Below are 18,275 nucleotides of genomic sequence, written 5' to 3' on the forward strand. Positions count from 1 at the left end.
ATCAGTTGTTAACAAGGCACCTGATGACCCAAGTGTCAACAAGTGTCTCTGTTAGTCATGACAGCTCGTGGACTGGGTAGTAGTTATGCTGTCACCGGAAAAGACCAGCTAACTCTCCCACCACCATCTCCCCATCCACTTGTACACTGGTCTTGCCTTTGATGCTGAGCCGCGACGGCACAATGCAGGCAACTGTGGGATTTCTTCGAGGGGAGCCACAAGACTGTAATCAGTCATTATGTCAGAGGCGAGCCCCGTGAGCCCCGCTCCAGCTCATTCAGCCAAATAATAAGCAGCCGATAACAGCGATGACTTGCAGGCGGGAACAGAGCCCCCATGGGCGAAACACGAGAAAATGGGGGGTCTTCCGACGCGGGGATGTCACCTTGGTTCAAGGGCTGGAGCAAGCGTTTCATACAGTGGACTGGAAATGTTGGCTGCTGTTCAGAGTCCTGCCTTCAGTTAAGGGCAAACACACCTTGAGGTGCTAACAGGGAATATGAGGGATACGTTGATAAAATGATCATTACTGTCCACTGCACTAGTGTTTTCTTTTGCTTTAATGTTACAAACTGTTTTAAATAAAGCTGTGTTTAACACAGATCAGGTTTTAGTTTTTAAAAAAAAAAATCAATTTATTCCCTAATAGACTCTGTGTGGATATCTTAATGTTTCTTGTGCTTGGTTCTTTAATTATTTGCCTGCATTCATAATATTGCTTATTAAAATAATAGTTTTTTATTTTTTTACAAATAAGGTTGTTCCTTGAAAATTTGTACATAGTCGCAGAAATTCTGTATTCTAGTAATATAATACAGTATTATCAATTAAATCAACTAAATAAATAAATCCTGTCACGTAAGTAAACATGGTTTTAGTGTTTGTAAAGACATTCTTCAGCTATTTAATCATTAAAATATATCTTAGACTGCTGACAATATGATATCGACTAAGGAAACATCCACCCCTCTCCACCCTCATGGAGTTCTGTCATTCTGTAACAAGGGTCACAGTCTCCCATTGTCTCACTGTAGCATTCCTCTGCATGGTAGTATTGACTGGCTCAGCTGGGTGAGCGGTACCATATCACGTCCATACATCATTGGGAAGACAGAATGACAGACAGCGGGAGTTGAGATGTCAGATCGTCCTCTCCAGGCAACTGACATCCACTGCCTTCCTGTTCTCCACAGTGATACTCTATCTTCTGACAGAGGCTGCATTAATAGCTGTGGTCCCTCCGCTTCTGCACCTCGCCAATGCACTTGACATGCTCATGATATACATTGCTATTTTTTTTCAGGTTCTTCAGCAGCTCAATACATACAGTCACGTAGGCCTGTGTAATATCATCACAATCCGGATGTAGGTCATTCAATAGTAAACACGATATATGTCACAATGTGGAATATAATTTTCTATATATTCAGTAAATATTAAGTCTATATAAAATTAACACATGCACAGGCCTTTTGTTTAAAATCACATATTTGACAAATAAAAGGTTATCACATTGTCCTTTGTGCAAATTTTCAATCAACCATCGAATAAATATAAAATAATGCACCACAATTGCACGAAATGAAATAAAAAATAAATAAAATCATATTAATATCATCATATTATTTGTTTATAAACTGCCTAGCTATAGTTAATTCAGCACTGTATGAATGCAAAGATTGATAGCTAGATTAATCTCATCAAAATGTTAAGCTTTTCTAATCTTCTCATGGACCCCTTTTACCCTCTCATACATAATAAATGTAGCCAAAAGTCATGCTGACACAGTAGTGTACTAGTTGCACTTGGAATATATGAAACAGCAGCATGCCACCAGACAATGAGCTCACTCAGGTCAGGGTAGGGCAACCCCCTATGGAATTTCTGCCCATAATGATTAATAAGGTAGGTGTAGTTATTACCTTCCAAGTAACCAGTGGAATGCTGGAGTTAAGCAGATATCATCTGGTTTCATTACCCCTGCGCCTGCAGTTTCTTTTGTCTTAATGTATTCTTCTGTTAATTCCAAGTGCTATTCCATCTCTACTAATGAATAGCACATTATTGATTGGTAAAGACAACGAGGATTGCTTTGTTTCACTATTTCTTTACGGCTCACTCTCTACTGAGAAGTATTGAGAGCACTACAGAGACAATCCCCTCGTTTTGACGGCTCCAGACCAAACGTCCATTTAGCCGGGGTTCTGTTGTCACTCACGAGCGCTGTGAAAGGTTAGGCTCCTGTAATCTTGTTTATGTTTTTGGTCAGTTGTAAGCCTCCCTAAGCCAGCTTTGTGTCAAACACAGCTGGAAAGGCCTTTACAATTTCACCAGAGCTGAAATAATTGGGCCAGCAGCTTGGATGCAGCCATGAGACTCAGGTAATTTGCTAATTTCTGTCTCTCAGATGGTGTTATCAGTGCAGAAAGCTGAAGTTTCAGAGTGCATAAAAAGGATTCACCCTCTCAGTGTTGCTTTGGTAATTTTTGGTTCTGATGTGCCGACAGTCAAAATGTCCTCATGACTGTATCTCTAAGGAGGAATGAAAACCCTTTCTTGTATCTTTCTATTTTATTTTCCTGTTGCACAGCATCTTTGTCAAAGTGTATGCATGTTCATTGTAGTTATTGATAACCGAGTAGTTATCAATAACCCAACCCTCCATACAATCAACAATCAGTCCTGTCTACATGACGCCATAACAATCCCAAGAGAAGCTGCTGAATTTTGAGCAGAAACCTCCAGCTGAAATTTGGATTAGAAAGTCCGTCGAAGCTACTTCTAATTACACCGGCAGTAAAGGACGAAATTGAGCAGGAATGAAGTGCTTTTTGTGCATCGATTTTTTTTTTCTCTTTGCCTGCATCCGTGGACTGGAGAGAGAGACAGTTGTAACCTTCTCTATCGCTGCACTGCAGGCAAATGGGGTGGGGGTTGGGGGCGCTTCATGCTTTCTTTTTAATACAATGAGAGTATGTACATCAAACCACCCTTCTCATCTAATTAGGAAAGGCCATTGAATAGAACAGGAACTCAGGCAGATCTGGACAGAGGCCACACAGGCACTTTACCTCCGTAGAGTTTTGATGGTTTTTCAGATTTGTTTTGACATCTGACAAACTTTGACCAACCTCTGGTCTTGTGAATGGAACCTTTAATCTCTCTCTACAGATTATCCCTATGGATTCATAGCTATTTCAAGTGCTGTTTCTTCATGATATAAGCCCTTGTTTTGGCAGAATATTTTCTCACCTGGGTATCGGATGAGTGACTGCCACCTCGATTGTCCCCAGGTCCCTGCAGGATTCCTGCCCGACTCAGCTACCGCAGATGCCACCGGGCTATAAAAAGATCAGTTACTTTGGAAACATATGACAGCCTGGTTTTTGTTTTCTTGTTGTCAGACGATGCTTCCCCCCTGTTTTCTTGAGAACTTCCCCTGACCGTGAGCTTTGCATAGTCACACCAGCAGATGCAACAATTCGTCATGCATAAGAAACCCCACTCCGTCAGCCATCTGTCTCCTTAGGTCTGTTACCATGCATTGGCAGTTTGTTTTCATATACCCATATACAACTTTAATGGCATGCAAAATATGTTGAACCAATCTTATGACCTCCGAACCTCATGCTAAAATCTCATTTGCAACCTATACATGACCCAAGTAACAGAAACCAGAATATATGCTGACTGTCACCATATATACTTTGCCATTTGCTGCCCTGCTATACGGTTACCTCTACTGGATAGCTGGAATGAATTATTATGCCCAGTTAAAATGGAAATTTGACTCCTGCTGACCCGATTCCTAGCTGACCTAACAAAAACAACATGCCAAAATAGGTAAAAAGCAAAAAGGTCAAAAGGATCACTTTGACGGCTCTGGGAATTGATCAGCAAATCCAGAAGCCATTTCACCAAGTCCACTTGAAATTTAAAACCCAGTTCATATACAAGAATACATAAAAACAATGAAAGAGGGTTAGTGAAGTCATAAAAACTTTGTCCTTCTAGAATATCTGCCAACTGCAATATGGCAAAGGTTAGGGAAAGACTGGTCTTTAACGTTTGCCATGATAAAGTTAGAGTTAAGCAACTAAAATTGAAGTCAAACGTCAGTCATGACATGTTATTCCTCCATCCACTGCCCCTCACCCTCGCACTCCACCTTGCTTCTGAAAGGGCTACACTACTTCCTGCATTGGCATTGGACCCAAAATGTGAGGTGCAAAATCGTCTAATCTCCATGGTAACCTAATTCCTAGGTTACTGCTGTGAATAGGACAGCTTTGTCGATGACTCTGCTCTCATTACAACACGCTCAATTAAACAATAACCGCAAAACAATGGCAGGAATATGCTAGGCTGCTTCTAAGATCCGACGCTCGTGTGCAACTCCTCCTTTAGTGCAACAACGAGTGTAGTAACCACAGCACACACACTGCCGATCACCATCGTGATTTTTCCTGGTTTCTTCTCTCCACCCCCATCCCCCTTCTTCCCTCACATAGCAGCCACATCCCAGTTCAGACGACTAAGTTTGACATTTCTGGTGACAGTCTGATGTGGGTGGTGGGATTTGGGGGTCTTTAGGGGTGCCGTCAGACTGTGGCATAAAGGATATCCATACCTTGTTCTTCGCTGGCAGCAAATGCACTTACTGCAGAACATCTGAGTTTTTAGTTTCTCCTTTGTTCTGCTCATGGCCTTTGTATTATTCTTTCCTCACAGTGGCCATGCAATAGCAAGGGTAGCTACTGTTTCTTTTCTTCCATCCTTTTGCTCATTGCCTGTGACCTGATGAGAATATGGCCCTTATCTCTTGCTGCACCCAGGAAGAATTGAGCACCTATCCACAGCCTATATTGTGACATTAAAGCAGTCGATGGCCACATGCTATCACATCAGCCCCTCGCTCGGAATAATGCAGTGCAGGCTTTCAGTGATAGAGAGATGCCTATCATTCTTTGCTGAGCTTTTGCTCCCCTCAGGGCAACGTGTTTAATATGACTCTACAAATGTGATTTAGTGGGCAGATAGCCTTGGAACTCTTGAGGTCGCTGCTCCAGAGACCTCTAGTGTGTAGTATGTGGCAACAAAGCATGTAGGTTAATGTCTCGCTGATGTTGGATATCTTGTGGCATTAGATATAGCATAAGATATTCTTACAGAAAAAGGTGTGGATAGGGTTGCTGTTGGAGAACAATCACCAAATCGTTTAGTTTCACCCACAATGTCAACAAAAACTTTCAGAATCTACTGATTATTACCCCATTTTCTGCTGTTCCATCTGTAATAATATGTTGCTTATCCCTTTCAGCCATCCTTACTGCATCATTCCCAAAAGCACTCTCTCTCACACACCATCAAATTCAAAAGAAATTTCCTTCTTCAGCTGTCATCGCACCCTGTACGTGTCCGTCCTGGATTCAGTTACTTTTTAGTTTCAACACCGCCTTGTTCTATGCTGAAGTGCTTTCCGATGCATTGTGCTGCACCGATTTATGTCGGAGCTGAGGGATGGCTGTCCAATTTTAAGCATGGGTAGGAGCAGCGCTGGTGGCTCGTGTGTGCGTTTTAAAAGCTATTGTCAGACGTGCGTTGAGGACGTATGGACCACACAACCGTGTAATTTTTTCCACACAGCCATTTATTTCACATCTTGCCACTTGCTTGTGTATTGCAGCTATTTGTCATGCAAGTTCTTTGTGTCTTGCTGAAACACAGCATTTGTGTACATTTGTGTGGATTCATATGTGTGTGTGGACTGCAAATGCTTTTTATCTGCTGGGTTAATAATTGTCGAGATAATGCAACATTTTTACCACATCAGCGGTCACTTCGTTCATCCTTGAAAAAGAGGAATGTATGCTTAATTGGAAATTAGTCTAAGCCATTAAATTTGTTTTTTTTTTAATTTTTGCAGAATAACTGATGGTGGAAATTGTTTTTCACTGATGGTTTAGACACAGCAGTTTTTCTCATTTCAATGATTTTTTTAAATGGATTTGGGGATAAATGGAATAAAAACGGGACTGGGCTACATTACAGGATGTATCATGTAGCTTTTATCCTTTACTCTGACCTGTCTTTCAAGTGTTTCCACACTTGGCCTACATATTGTCACAACTATTCTCAACCCTGCACTTACTCCAAACTATAGTTCGACATTAAACCCAATTTTTAGCCTCAAAAGTCAAATGTACTGAGAAAAATCTGTCTACAGTAGAAACTGTTGACAGCATAAATCCGTCACAGCTAGCCAGTATGGGGTCACACAGCCTATTACTCTGTTGATGCAGTTATAGTTATGTCTTTCTTTGTAGTCACAGTGAAAGGTTGACGTGCCCCCAGATGACCGCCCCCTCCTCACAGGGGTCCTGCAATATCTCGGTTGTCTCCTTCCAGGGCTGAATGGGCACATTGTGCTGCTGCCCGCTGCTGCTCTGCAGACCACTAGGTCCTCCACACACACCTGTCAAGCCATGTCCTTGGCGCCTTGGGTGCTGAGACACTCCAGAGCCCCCCTGCTGCACACATGGTTATTGAACCCTTGCACACCCGCATACGCACACCTCAAAGCAGTCGTATATGGACAAATAATCCCATGTGCCTACACAGATGCATGTAAAGACACAGGCGTGTATACACAGTTCACATAAACAGAGCATGCATGCATTCACACACCTCAGCACACACAAACACACACACACACACAAAGACTCAGTTTATTGGAAAAACACTTCAACGACCCCTCTCTTATGCCAAGGTTATATTCAGCATGCAGGTCGGCCTCAGAATTAGGAAAGGGTCAAGTTCCATATTTGTCAGGTTGGGGAGGGCAAGGGCACAGAAGGTTGGTTGGAGTGCACATGCCTACACATGGAAACAGGACTGAGAAGTAACCTGTAACTTGATCCATGTCTTCAATCAGTTGCAGATTTTCTCCTTCTGAGTAGAGGTGGGGGGGGGGGGCACTTGGGGCATAGCTAGTTCCCCTTCCCCACATATAGAATGTGTGGTTTACAGACGCTATTGAAATGTTCACCATGTTCAAATTAATCAGAAACTACAGTTTGTCCACAAAATAACAGAAATGGACAATTTGCATAATCTATTTATCGTTAATACTGAAGATGTTTTGTGGTTGTAGCTTTTTGAATGTGTATTTGCTGGTTTTCTTATTTTGGACATTTGACAATACTGAGAATTCATTGAGGCAGTTTCATTATTTTACTATATTTTATAGAGCCGACAAGCTTTTTTCCTACACCCATCAGACTCACTAATGGTTCATCGATCCATTTTAACACTATTCATTGATTGTTTATCACATTTACAGTTATAAGGTGCACTTACATCTGTTGATTGCTCTCTGGGTGTTTTATGTTGTGATGTATACGATACGCACTAATGCTTTTCCTCCTAATATAGTTTCTAACAGTTTGGTCAATTCAATTCAAAATTATTCTATTTATCTGATATTCGAATTGAACAGAAAACTGGCACATTAATTGATAATGATGATTAATATTTTGAGCCCTAAATCATTTGATTTCACTTATGTTATTAAAGAAAAAAGACAAACATTTGTCAGTTGCAGCTCCATTGTCACAACTTTTAGATTATGTTTTTTGTGGTATCACAAGACACAAAAGCCCTTTGAGTTTTTAAATGGTGTTCTGTAAAAATAAGCAGTGAGGAAATGAAACCTTGGCCTCTCAAACACATTTTATAGACTAAATAGCTGCTTGATTAATTAAAAATATACTTGATGGATGAATAAAGAATGAAAATAAATTCTTTGCAGCTCTAGTTTAGACCAGACCTTTGTCAAAAAGATATTTCATGAAGGTAACCCTCTTCCCTGATATGTTGCAGCACTCATCTCAAGTATGTCCTCTCTGTCCCTGAGCATCTCTCCATGGCCTTGGCCGGTAACCCTTCACAGAACAAATGTGCCTCTCCATGTGGTGTTATCATGAAAGAAAAATGCTAAATGGCTGTTTGTTCATGCACACAACGTGCACCCTCATCTAGGGGCCTGTGGTGTCAAGTCCCACTAGTGTCACCCATGCAATTTTCCCCTCTATTGACTTTTATGTTGTGCTGCAAGGTTGGTCATCTTGGTGGGAATATGTATGTATGTATTCCAAATAAAGACAAGCATGATTATCATAAGGTAAGGTAAACAGCTCCATGGCCCCAGCAGAGGGTAAAATTGCGTGCGACTGTGGCGTTTTGACAGCTCCTCTTTGACAATTCATGTATTTCACACCGGGCGTCATAAAGCCTTTTAACTATTGGCTTTGAGCGGGAATTGCTTGTGAGATCATGTGATAACGGAGCTCTCGTTCTGGCTGGAAAAGCAATCTATGGCCTGAGCACCGCAAAAACATGATATTTACATATAATATTCAAACACATGAGCCTGCATACACCCACGTATAAAGGTTTAAAACAGAGGTGCTGTGTACCACTTTGGCTGAATTCATTATTCTGGAGGCTGTATGTGTTCCTCACTCCTATCTTCTATGTTTCTGCAGACACAGACAAATGGCCACAAACAAGAACGCATACGTGCAGCACATCTACAGACTCATATCCTTTGGTTCATCCCTTTCCAATTAAGGCCAATTAGGGCCCTTGTATAAGGAGGTCTTCCGGGAAAAGGAGGGTAGTTTTGGGGGCTTTACGTCCCTCATTTCCTCTTCTCATTGGTACACCAGCACAGAGGGAGAAATAGGAAGTGTGGGGAAAACATAAAGATAATGATAAAGGAGATATGAGGAAGAAAGATGAGGGGAAAGAAGCATCAACAATTAGTGAGAATACAGTAAGAGAAATGGAGCTATACATAATCCTTCTGCAGTTGCCAGCAACCTCACTCAATTGTTATCAGCTTCCTGAATTTAATGTGACTCTTGGGGGTTAGGATGCTGCCCATGCATTATAAATGCTGCTCATTGACTTCTGCTGGTAACCTTTTCCTCCCTTTCAAATGAGCAGCTCCCGACTGGCTGTGATTACTTAACAGACAATAGTGCAATACAATATATTCAAGGGCTTGTTTGTATTTTATTCCACGACTTGGAGATGTATTGTCCTCCTTTGCTTTTACCTCTTTTCAGAATATTGTCAGGATTAATGCATTCAAAAATATATCTATATATATGCAGACTTTTTCTCCCAGTGTGAGGTGCAGTAGTTACATTTGGTGAAAGTCATGCTATGTTATCCTCAAAGTGCAGTTTACCCGGAGGGGGCAAATGAAATCTTTATAAAGCCTGGTCATTTCTGTCTGCCAGAGCAGCTCATTTTAAAGTCTGTATAATCTATGAAATAGCTGCAAGTGTTTGAATAAGTACCAAGAGTGTACGTTGCATACTTCACACAGGAGTATGCAGGTTACTCAAGGTTACTTGTTAAAGATGCGGCCATTTCAATACATTTTTCTGTTCATTAGCCGTATCTCCTTTGCCTCTAGCCTCAGCATGCATGGGCACGGCCTGTCAGTTACAGTGTCGCAACCACAGGGTCATTTAATTTAGAGCCCTGCTCCGCCGATTAGGCTCTTTGTTGTGAGTGGCCGTGACTACTGTAACACGGGTGTTTGGGTCAGCGATGGGCACAATAGCTTAGTTACTCTCGCTGACTTCCTCTCTATTGCCGCTCCCTCTCTTTCTCAGCACATTTTCCACTTGGCTGATAAAATAAGCCGGTCTTTGATGAGCTTTGGGCCGGCCACAGCGCTGTGCCTCGGTAAATGCTTTTATAGAGACACACCACAGGCTGTCGACTTGGATCAGTCATACAGCGGCCACATGCGTCCACCGCTCCCTCATATGTGCTTTTGTCTCCCGATAGCACTTTTTTTTTTTTTTTTTCATCGTCACACAAAGATAAGCTGGTGCTAGAACCACTAATGAATTTCAAGAATGCCCTAAGACGACAGTATGGAACTTTTCGCCCAGAGGCAGGAAGGGTAATGTTAGTCCTTCAGTTGGTCACCCCAGCACCTTTCAGTGTGATTAGTTGTGTACCTTGAGGCAGCATGAAGCCAGAGGCTGACAGCCAACAGCTGCAGAGCCAACATTGGGCGTAGAAGCAGGTGCAAAATGCAAAAATGTATACATTTTTAATGAAAGCTGTGAATGTGTGTTTGTTGTGGTTTTGCTTTTGTGTCAAGCTTTCATACAATTTGCCTTTATTTTAATTTAGAAAGCAGCTGAATTAAGTGTTTAATTTAAATGATTAAGAAAAAAAGTCTTGCTTTGTCTTCCTTACCTCTTATTCTTTATTAGAGCCTGGTTCCCTGTTGCATTACTCTTAATTTTTTTAACTAGAAGTAGCTGGGGGAAAAAAAAGAATGGTTTATTTTGATTAGAAAAACTCTGTTGCCATTACGTTTTGTAATATAGTTGTAACGGGGAGGTCAACTAATTAATTTGTTTTAAAGGAAATGATACTCAGTTGTTTCACTGAGGAAAGTGCACATAAACAAATGCAAGAGAGGGATTGCCACCACACAGTCAGTTCTTTTGTTTCGCACTTTACTTTCAATGCACTTTGTGTTTTTTTTTTTGGTTTCAAATAACCATCATGAACAAAGATGAAACTCAACATTGGGAGGTGTGGTCAGAAATATGGCCTGCTGTCCCCACACTCGGCAGCAATGTCCAGCACATTGTTCCACAGTGAATCATTTTTTGCGGGTGAAGTCACATTTGGGCGTAAGTTCATGGCACTGACAGCAGCATCGTCGGGCTGTGTTTCATCACTCTGTAATGTGGAAAACACTTTCACCATGGAAACTCGAACACTGCTCCAGATAATGTGCCAGTGAAACGGACCAGAGAGTCTTTCAAGGCCATGTTTTCATGTTAATGCGATAAAGTTGCTACATATCTTTCTTTGGACTCAGCAGGGGGGGAATTGGCCACTTACATAAAACAGGAGCCCAATAGATTACTGTAGAATTTTCCTTATCCTGATTTGTTATATTTTTTGTTTAAATCCTTAAGTCTGTATGCAGAGACATCACAGATTGGCTTATCATAAAACACCAATGTTGTTTTATTTTGTCTATTGTCATGAGGTCATTTAACATAGATTATCACCTCACCTCAGTTTCTGAAGTAGATGTAAACCTCGCCCTAGCCTGACGTCAACTCCCTTAGAAATTGTGATTGTGATGCAGACCGTAACAAATGTGATTGGTCCATTTGGCTGCATCACATTTCCTCGGTGCCCCTCAGTGACTGGACAAACACAAAAACAAATCGCACCTCTTTCTGCCTCAGTCGGTTAAATTGTTGTGCACATTATCTATCACCCGAACATTCTAAACTCCAAATCCAACACGACACTGCTTAGTTTCAGGCGCCGTTGTCCACAAGAAACTGAGCATGTGTGGATCCTGTACACAGGCCTTTACTGGGCTGTTTTCAAGTCACTCAAAATGAAAAAGCGGTTTGGAGTTTTTGAAATCTTTCACTATGCTTGCACTTTGGAGCATCTGGTTTGAAAAGTGCTGATGCAGAACAGTGTCGCTGCTCATCTCGTCAGTCTGTGAGGCAAACGTTAATGTTCAGGCCAGAGCTGTCAGCAGCAGCATTGGGTGTCCGATATCAGAAACCCTGCCAGATGTGACGTGCGAGCGGATGGTCATAATTGCGCTTTGAATTACATGATTAAATCAGATTTCATTACACATACAAAATAGCTTCAGATTATGGCGAGTGACCACAAATACAATCCTGGAGTTAAAATAGAAATCGCAAGTAGGATATTGATCAGAAAACAACAGAAAACAACACGAGTAACTGCACTAACGCTTTCATTAACAAGCATCTTGGCATTAATAAGCAGCTTTCTCACACTGTGCCGCGTTGGGTCATCCGTTGCTCGTACTTCAGAGAAGTCGCATATCTTTGGAATGAACATCTTAGTAGTAATGGTACAAGATTGCCTTAGGTGCCTGGAACTGCCTGGTGTACATTTCTCTGATCCAAAACCCTTTGAAGATATGAAGGAAGCTTCAGTTCCCAACTAATGGCTCTACTGTAACACAGCTGATTAAGCGAGAGCAAGTTAGAATTCGGGCTCTGATGATGTCTGGGTTCATTGAGGAGGAAGAGCGAATAATGCTTCTATAAGAGGAAAATATGTAAAATCAAAGATCTGCACAATCGCTGTAATTGCAGTAAATTAGCTCTGAATTAAAAAACAGGATGTATTGTAAGCAGATGATGAAAGTCGACTACGGCTCATTAAGCTGTCGAGGATATTATTTTTATTTTCTGCCGTCTGCGAACCCTCACTCCCTTTTTGTGCAACAGTTTGTGGTCGGGATTGTGTTCCTTTCCAAACACTTCCAGGCCTGCTAAATGACTGGCAGATGCTCCGTTGACCAGACCGGCTTCGGCGGTTCAGCTGAATTGACCTACGGCATCTGTTTCCTGCGCCAAAGTCTCACATTTGATCAGCGAGTGAACAACAGATTTGATGAAGCGAGGCCACAGCGCTGGTTTTGAAGCCAAGATCGGTCGGCCATTGTGCCCAGATGATATTTCGAAATTTTGGCAATATAGCTGTTTTTTTTTTTTTTCTTCTCCTTTTGTAGCGTCACTTTGGGAGAAGCGTTGAAGTTTTCATCACTGACACACTTGCACAATATCAAACCCAACAGCAGCTACAAACAATGCATTTATTTTCATTTTTCTGTTCTTTGTTTAAGTCTTGTTTTGGACGTTGAAGGTGCTTTTAAAAGTTGCGTTGATGTGTGACAAACAACACAAAAAGGTCTTTCTAATTCTCTCGAATCCAATATCTGTCTAATTTGCATTGTAAACACACTACTCGTAATGACTCCTTTTTAATTTTGGCTTATTATTCAAGACCCTTACCTGCTACAGACACCTCAATTACAGAAGTGTAAGAGCTCATCAGTTTTATTATTGCAGGTGAGATTTAATTAGAACTCATGTAAAGATAGTTTGCATCACAATAAGGGAAGGGACATGTTTTTCTGCTCCCGAGGTAAAGAGGAAACAGTCTTTTCAGTTTCATTAAATACAATTTGGATTCAGCTCTGTGAAACCGCACATGTAGCCGTTTAATCCAGTCATAATTATGCTGAACCACTTCATCTGTGTATTAGCCTCTCTACAGGTTTAATGCGAAGCAAAAACTCCAGAACAAGTGGAGCGACGTGGAGAGGAAGTGGTAAAAGATGGATTTAAACAAAGGCCAAGAGGCAGAGCAGGAGAGCAAAACGTGCACAGTGGGAAAACGAGATGGCGCAAAAGGTTGACTGAGCGAGGGGCGGCCATCAAAATGCTAATGCTGTATGGGATATTTACTGCAGAGTGTTAATGCGGTTTAAAACAGGCTCTTTGTCCTGCAGCCCATCACCAAGCCCCTGTTGGGCCCTAATAAATCAGCCATTAAAAGCTGATGTGACCTGAATAGCTCTTCATACAGCGGCAAATCGGGCTCCATCGCCAGAGTGGGAACCAGACAACAGCTGAAAAATGTATGAAGATGCCACTTAATAATGGCCGTCCCAGCTGAGAGCAAAAGTTAGTGTTTTTGCGTGTGTGGCGACTGACAAACTGACACTGCAGGCACTTGAAAAAAGTTCTTATTTTCAGTTTTTGGGGGTTTCTCTGAATAAAGCTGGAGTCTTAGATGTGCACAGGCCTGTTATCCGTGAGTTAGAGAGTCGTGCTGGCAGACATTTAAAGTTCCCCTTTTTGCTCGAGTGTTTAATTATGTCCCCTGTCAGCTATTCTGAAAGAATCAGTGTTGCCATGTTTTGTGCCGTTCTCTCTCCTCTAACCTGCTTCCTCTCTGTGTTTCCTTTCCAGGACAGGCCATGGTTTTATTATCTGGCATGTGACACGCTGGATCGGTGAGGAGAACACTCAAGAATCGCTCTCCCTTTCACGGCGAGAGGTATTGTTGGATTTTTATCACCATCTCTGAACCTGACAAACGGAGCTGAAAATTTACAAAACACACAAACACACACACACACACACCCAACAGAGGCGCGGTAATGAAGATTGTTCATGGTGGCCAATTGGGCATCGCTCTTTGTGTGCAGTAGGATGTTTATTAAAATGATTCATGATAGGTACTCATCTTCTTATGCAAATCTGTGGGACAACATCGGTAAGTCTTTCATTTCTGCCACCAGCGACAGGGAGGGCTTTTTTTATTAATTTTTTTGGGGGGGGTTGCTAACCATACACATCTACCGAGCGTGTTTGGATTTCATTCCCTGATGCAAATGATGTTTTCGGTGTAATCATGCAAAAGCGCAGCTGGCTTCCACTTCTCCACACCTCGATACACCTGCCGCCCCTTAACCACCAACACCTCCACGCACCCAGCTCCGCTCGTCTGTTTGCCACTCTTGTTTTCCGCAGCCCCCTATTTGCTCCCTGCCTCTCGTTCTTATCTTTTTTTTTTTCCATTTCCTTGCTCACTTGTCATGCCAGCTAAAGCCCACCCCTCCTCATCCCATCAACACACACACTTCCCTCCATCCCGCTCGCCTCCCCTCCACCAGCCCGCTCTGTACCGAGTGGAGCCTCTAGCCTCGGTGCCTCCCGTGGTGAGGCTGGATTGAATTCAATTAGGTAGATTGTTTGCCCTCCAGAGTTTAGTGGGCTCCGTGGATGATAGGTTTGCCTGCCGACAGTCCCACTCCCTCACACACACACACACACACACAAACATGTCCTGCTACATCCATCTAGCCTGTTTCCCCTCCATTTGACTCAATGCATCTACCTGCCTTTTTCCTCTTTTCCTAACAGCTTCCTAGCAGCAGTGCATACAATGTTTTCTTTGTGCATACGTTGTTTACACGTTCCGAGGCCTTATTATTTTCAGATATTGTATTCAAAGCGATCAAGGCATAAAATCTGGCTCCGTGGGAGAATGTGTCGTATCACCTTTTTGATAAGCCTAGGCCACAGGGGGGCTTATATTCCTCATGTGGCTGTTTCAGGAGGGATGATGGGATCGGTGTTTTCCGTGGGGAGAATTATTGGGAACTACGTTTGTGCTCAATCCCAGTGACTACTCACACTTCGCCAGGATTAATTTGCCAGTTCGCCCGGTACATCCAGCAGGAAAGAAAGGATAGTAAATGTTGCTGACATAGGAGTAATGCTCACATTAGTCGCAAGGTGAAAATAGAATTGGGCTGTCATTTGAATAACATTGAGAGCAGCAGGCGGTCGTTGTGCTTTTTTAGATATGAAGTGTAAATCTGGTACAGACATAATGGACCTTTGGTCTCTATTCTCTAAAAAACCAACAACATCTCAGCGACTTGTCCTGCAACCCGCTGCTTTCTTCCACATGTCACGCTGTGAGAGCGTGTACGGTGCTTCTCAGATATCAGATACTCTATTAGGGCTGAGAGATGTCAAATGAATTAAAAGCCGGGAGTCGCTTTCATGATAAATATCCTAATGCATCCCGACGTGGAATTACGAACTTCATTTGATGCACCTTCTTTTTCCTTAATTTGTGGTCACTTTGGATTAAGTGCGATCGACTTCAGGGTGATAATCTTTTGGCTGAAGAAGAAAAAAATCTAATTTGAGTCCCAAGCACAATGATTTGTAATAGTAGTGAGAGATTTCTGGAATTGATATGTGAAGGATTTCATCAAGGACAGATCTGTAAGCCTTCAACTACAACACTCTTTTCAGCCTTATGAGAGAGTATGAACCTCTGGACTCTCCCACAATGCTTTGCATACCCAACATGGTTGCCCATAGCATCCGGCCATTCAAGTTAGTTTGACCCTAATGGCCAATGATGACACCAGCCCTGCCAAGGTTTGGTTCTGTTATTTTAAAGCCCTGCCATTTGTTTTCATAGTGTGATCCTGCCCGAACAGCTTGAAATGATGCAAAACAGGTCATTTGAATGGGAGGGGAGTAAAAATCCTTTCGGCCGATGTCAGCAGTGTTCTTGAATTTGAGTCCTCTCCAGAGGTAGTTGACTTTGTACGTCTTTGTTGTTGTTGTTGTTGTTGTTCTCCTGTTACTTGGGCAACTATGGTCGACACCAGAGCAGCCTGGCTCAAGGATAACAGACTCAAAGCCCTCTCTAAGTGGCCAAATTATTTAAAAGGCACACATTGCTTGATGTAGTGCACGGCTGATAATGGCAAATTTGTTGACCCTTTTCTGCAAATTGCTGTCGTCAAGACAACTGCAACCTGCTGGAAATATATTTGCTCACACATGTTAGTGGTTGTTTTGTCTCAGTGGACGATGACAACTCTCCTGCAGCTACATGAAAAAGTAATTTAATAATCTCCCCATCGGTTTCCTTATATTTCATATATGTAAACTATGATAAGGGATAAATGCAGTGCAGAGAAATGTTGCGTTTATGGACCAGATCGGATTGCTATTGATTTTAACCTCAAGCACATTCACTTTCATTCATTTATTTGCATTTAGAATCATTAGGGGGAAGCATTATTCAGGCCAGTTGTTAATGGCAGCAGCTTTTTGAATAAATACAATTTGTAAAGCTGCACGCCACATTAGGGCCTTTATTTCTTTTAGCTTGGAAAATTGTATTGTTCTGAACCTCATTATCCACAGTGTTTGTTGAGTCCTTTAGAATATTTATTTATCTGTGTGTTCGTTGGTCATGCTTGTTTAGCATATAGGCTACTGTGTATATATGACAGCTGGCGTGTGTGCGCATACAGTAAATGCATATGTATTTATTCGTAATGTGGTTTTTGCTGACAGACTCTGCATGTGCTCCCCCCTCCACTTATTCCAATACACTATTCATGACTTCAGTGGCCCTTCATCACTCACTTTATCTGCATCATCGTGCTTTTTTACATCCTGCAAAAGCTTTGGTCTTTTGATGTTCCTTATGTAACAGGGCTGGTGACGTTATTACACAGCAACAGAACTGATTAACAAATCACAAATTAAAAACAATTAAAGTGAAAAGTAAAAAGATGCTAAGGGCATAGGTTCACAAGCATTATAAGAGAAGGTCAAATATGATTTTTACATCTGCTAACAAGAAGCAGCAGTCATAGGAAAACAAGCCTGGCTTTTTCTGCAGGTGCCGAAATCCATCTCACAGCGCTTCTACCCAGCTCACTTATTAACACATTATATCTTTGTTTAAATTGTACAAAAAAAAAAAAAATCCAAGGCGATGACAAAACTCCTTGAAATATGTGTTAATTAGCGAGCTTCAGAGGAAGGCAGACGTCGTTACTTTTGAACGCAGCCGCGCAAGCTGTGTTCCCTCGTTTCCAGACGACGGCTAAGGTCGGGCGAACCACCTGCTGGCTGTAGCTGAGTTTGTTTTTCCTTATTTAGCAGTAGGTTTTTTATTCTCTCTCCCTCTTCCTCTCTTGCCATTGCTTGTCACAACCCCTCTACCTTAGTCGCAGAGGGCTACACAGCGTTTCCCTTGATTTCTATTTGACAAAGAGAACAGAAAATTTGGACAGAGCTATTTGGGTATGAGAAGCGGGATGTTAGAACAAGATCCTAAGATGCGCCCACATGGCTGCTCTCCTGGTACCTGCACTGACAGTTCGGGTGTCTTAATAAAACAACAGTCTCGACAGCGAACTCACACAGCAGCTCAACGGCCTCCCTGCAACTCCTCCCGCCACTCTTCGTTCCCCTTTCACTCTCGCCTCCTCTCTCTGTTGCCTCTCCTCCTTCTCGCCATGACCGTTTATGCAAATGTAAACGAACACGACGATCTGTTGATGACAATTAGAATCAAACGCTGCCAGCACCTCTGGGGCCACACTCATATCATCTGACACGACAGACGAAAGCAGAAATGGCGATCATTTGAGAGGCTCTGATGTTATTTGGGCTCCAGGGCACTGGGTTAAAGACATAGTAAGCAGATACTGAAGCCATTTTCAAATGCATGAAGTCCAGAGAGATGTCCACTAACTTGGAGAGTTTTTTCCTCTTTGGTTTTTCTAACAGCGAGTCTCCCTTGAACTCGTGCTACCCCCTGTCCAAAGCTTCAGCTCCAGCAAGGTGCGCAGCTCTAATCAGCTCTGTTTGAAGTACGGAGGCAGCAGACTTTACGGAGGAGCCAAGATCTCTTAGGACATTAAGGGGGGAGGCGAGGGAGGAGAGGCAGAGATTACTGCTGGTCTTTTTATAGAGGATCACTCCATCTTGTCCTTTTTATCTCACTCATTAGCTTTCACTTTCCCCCTGGAGGGTGATTCG

General features: G+C 42.3%; 1 protein-coding gene across 30 annotated transcripts in view; it reads left to right on the forward strand.

Moving 5' to 3' along the window:
* LOC109634912 (adhesion G protein-coupled receptor L3-like) overlaps positions 1 to 18,275 on the forward strand; it is a 226,534-nt gene that overhangs the window by 41,370 nt on the left and 166,889 nt on the right. For all 30 annotated transcript variants that reach the window (XM_069518370.1, XM_069518369.1, XM_069518368.1 and 27 more), the window contains one exon: positions 13,872 to 13,959. The gene's annotated coding sequence lies outside the window, so the exon portion shown is untranslated. The remainder of the gene's footprint in view (positions 1 to 13,871; positions 13,960 to 18,275) is intronic.

The sequence above is a fragment of the Paralichthys olivaceus genome, chromosome 22 (assembly GCF_024713975.1).
Source record: "Paralichthys olivaceus isolate ysfri-2021 chromosome 22, ASM2471397v2, whole genome shotgun sequence".
Lineage (NCBI taxonomy): Eukaryota > Metazoa > Chordata > Actinopteri > Pleuronectiformes > Paralichthyidae > Paralichthys > Paralichthys olivaceus.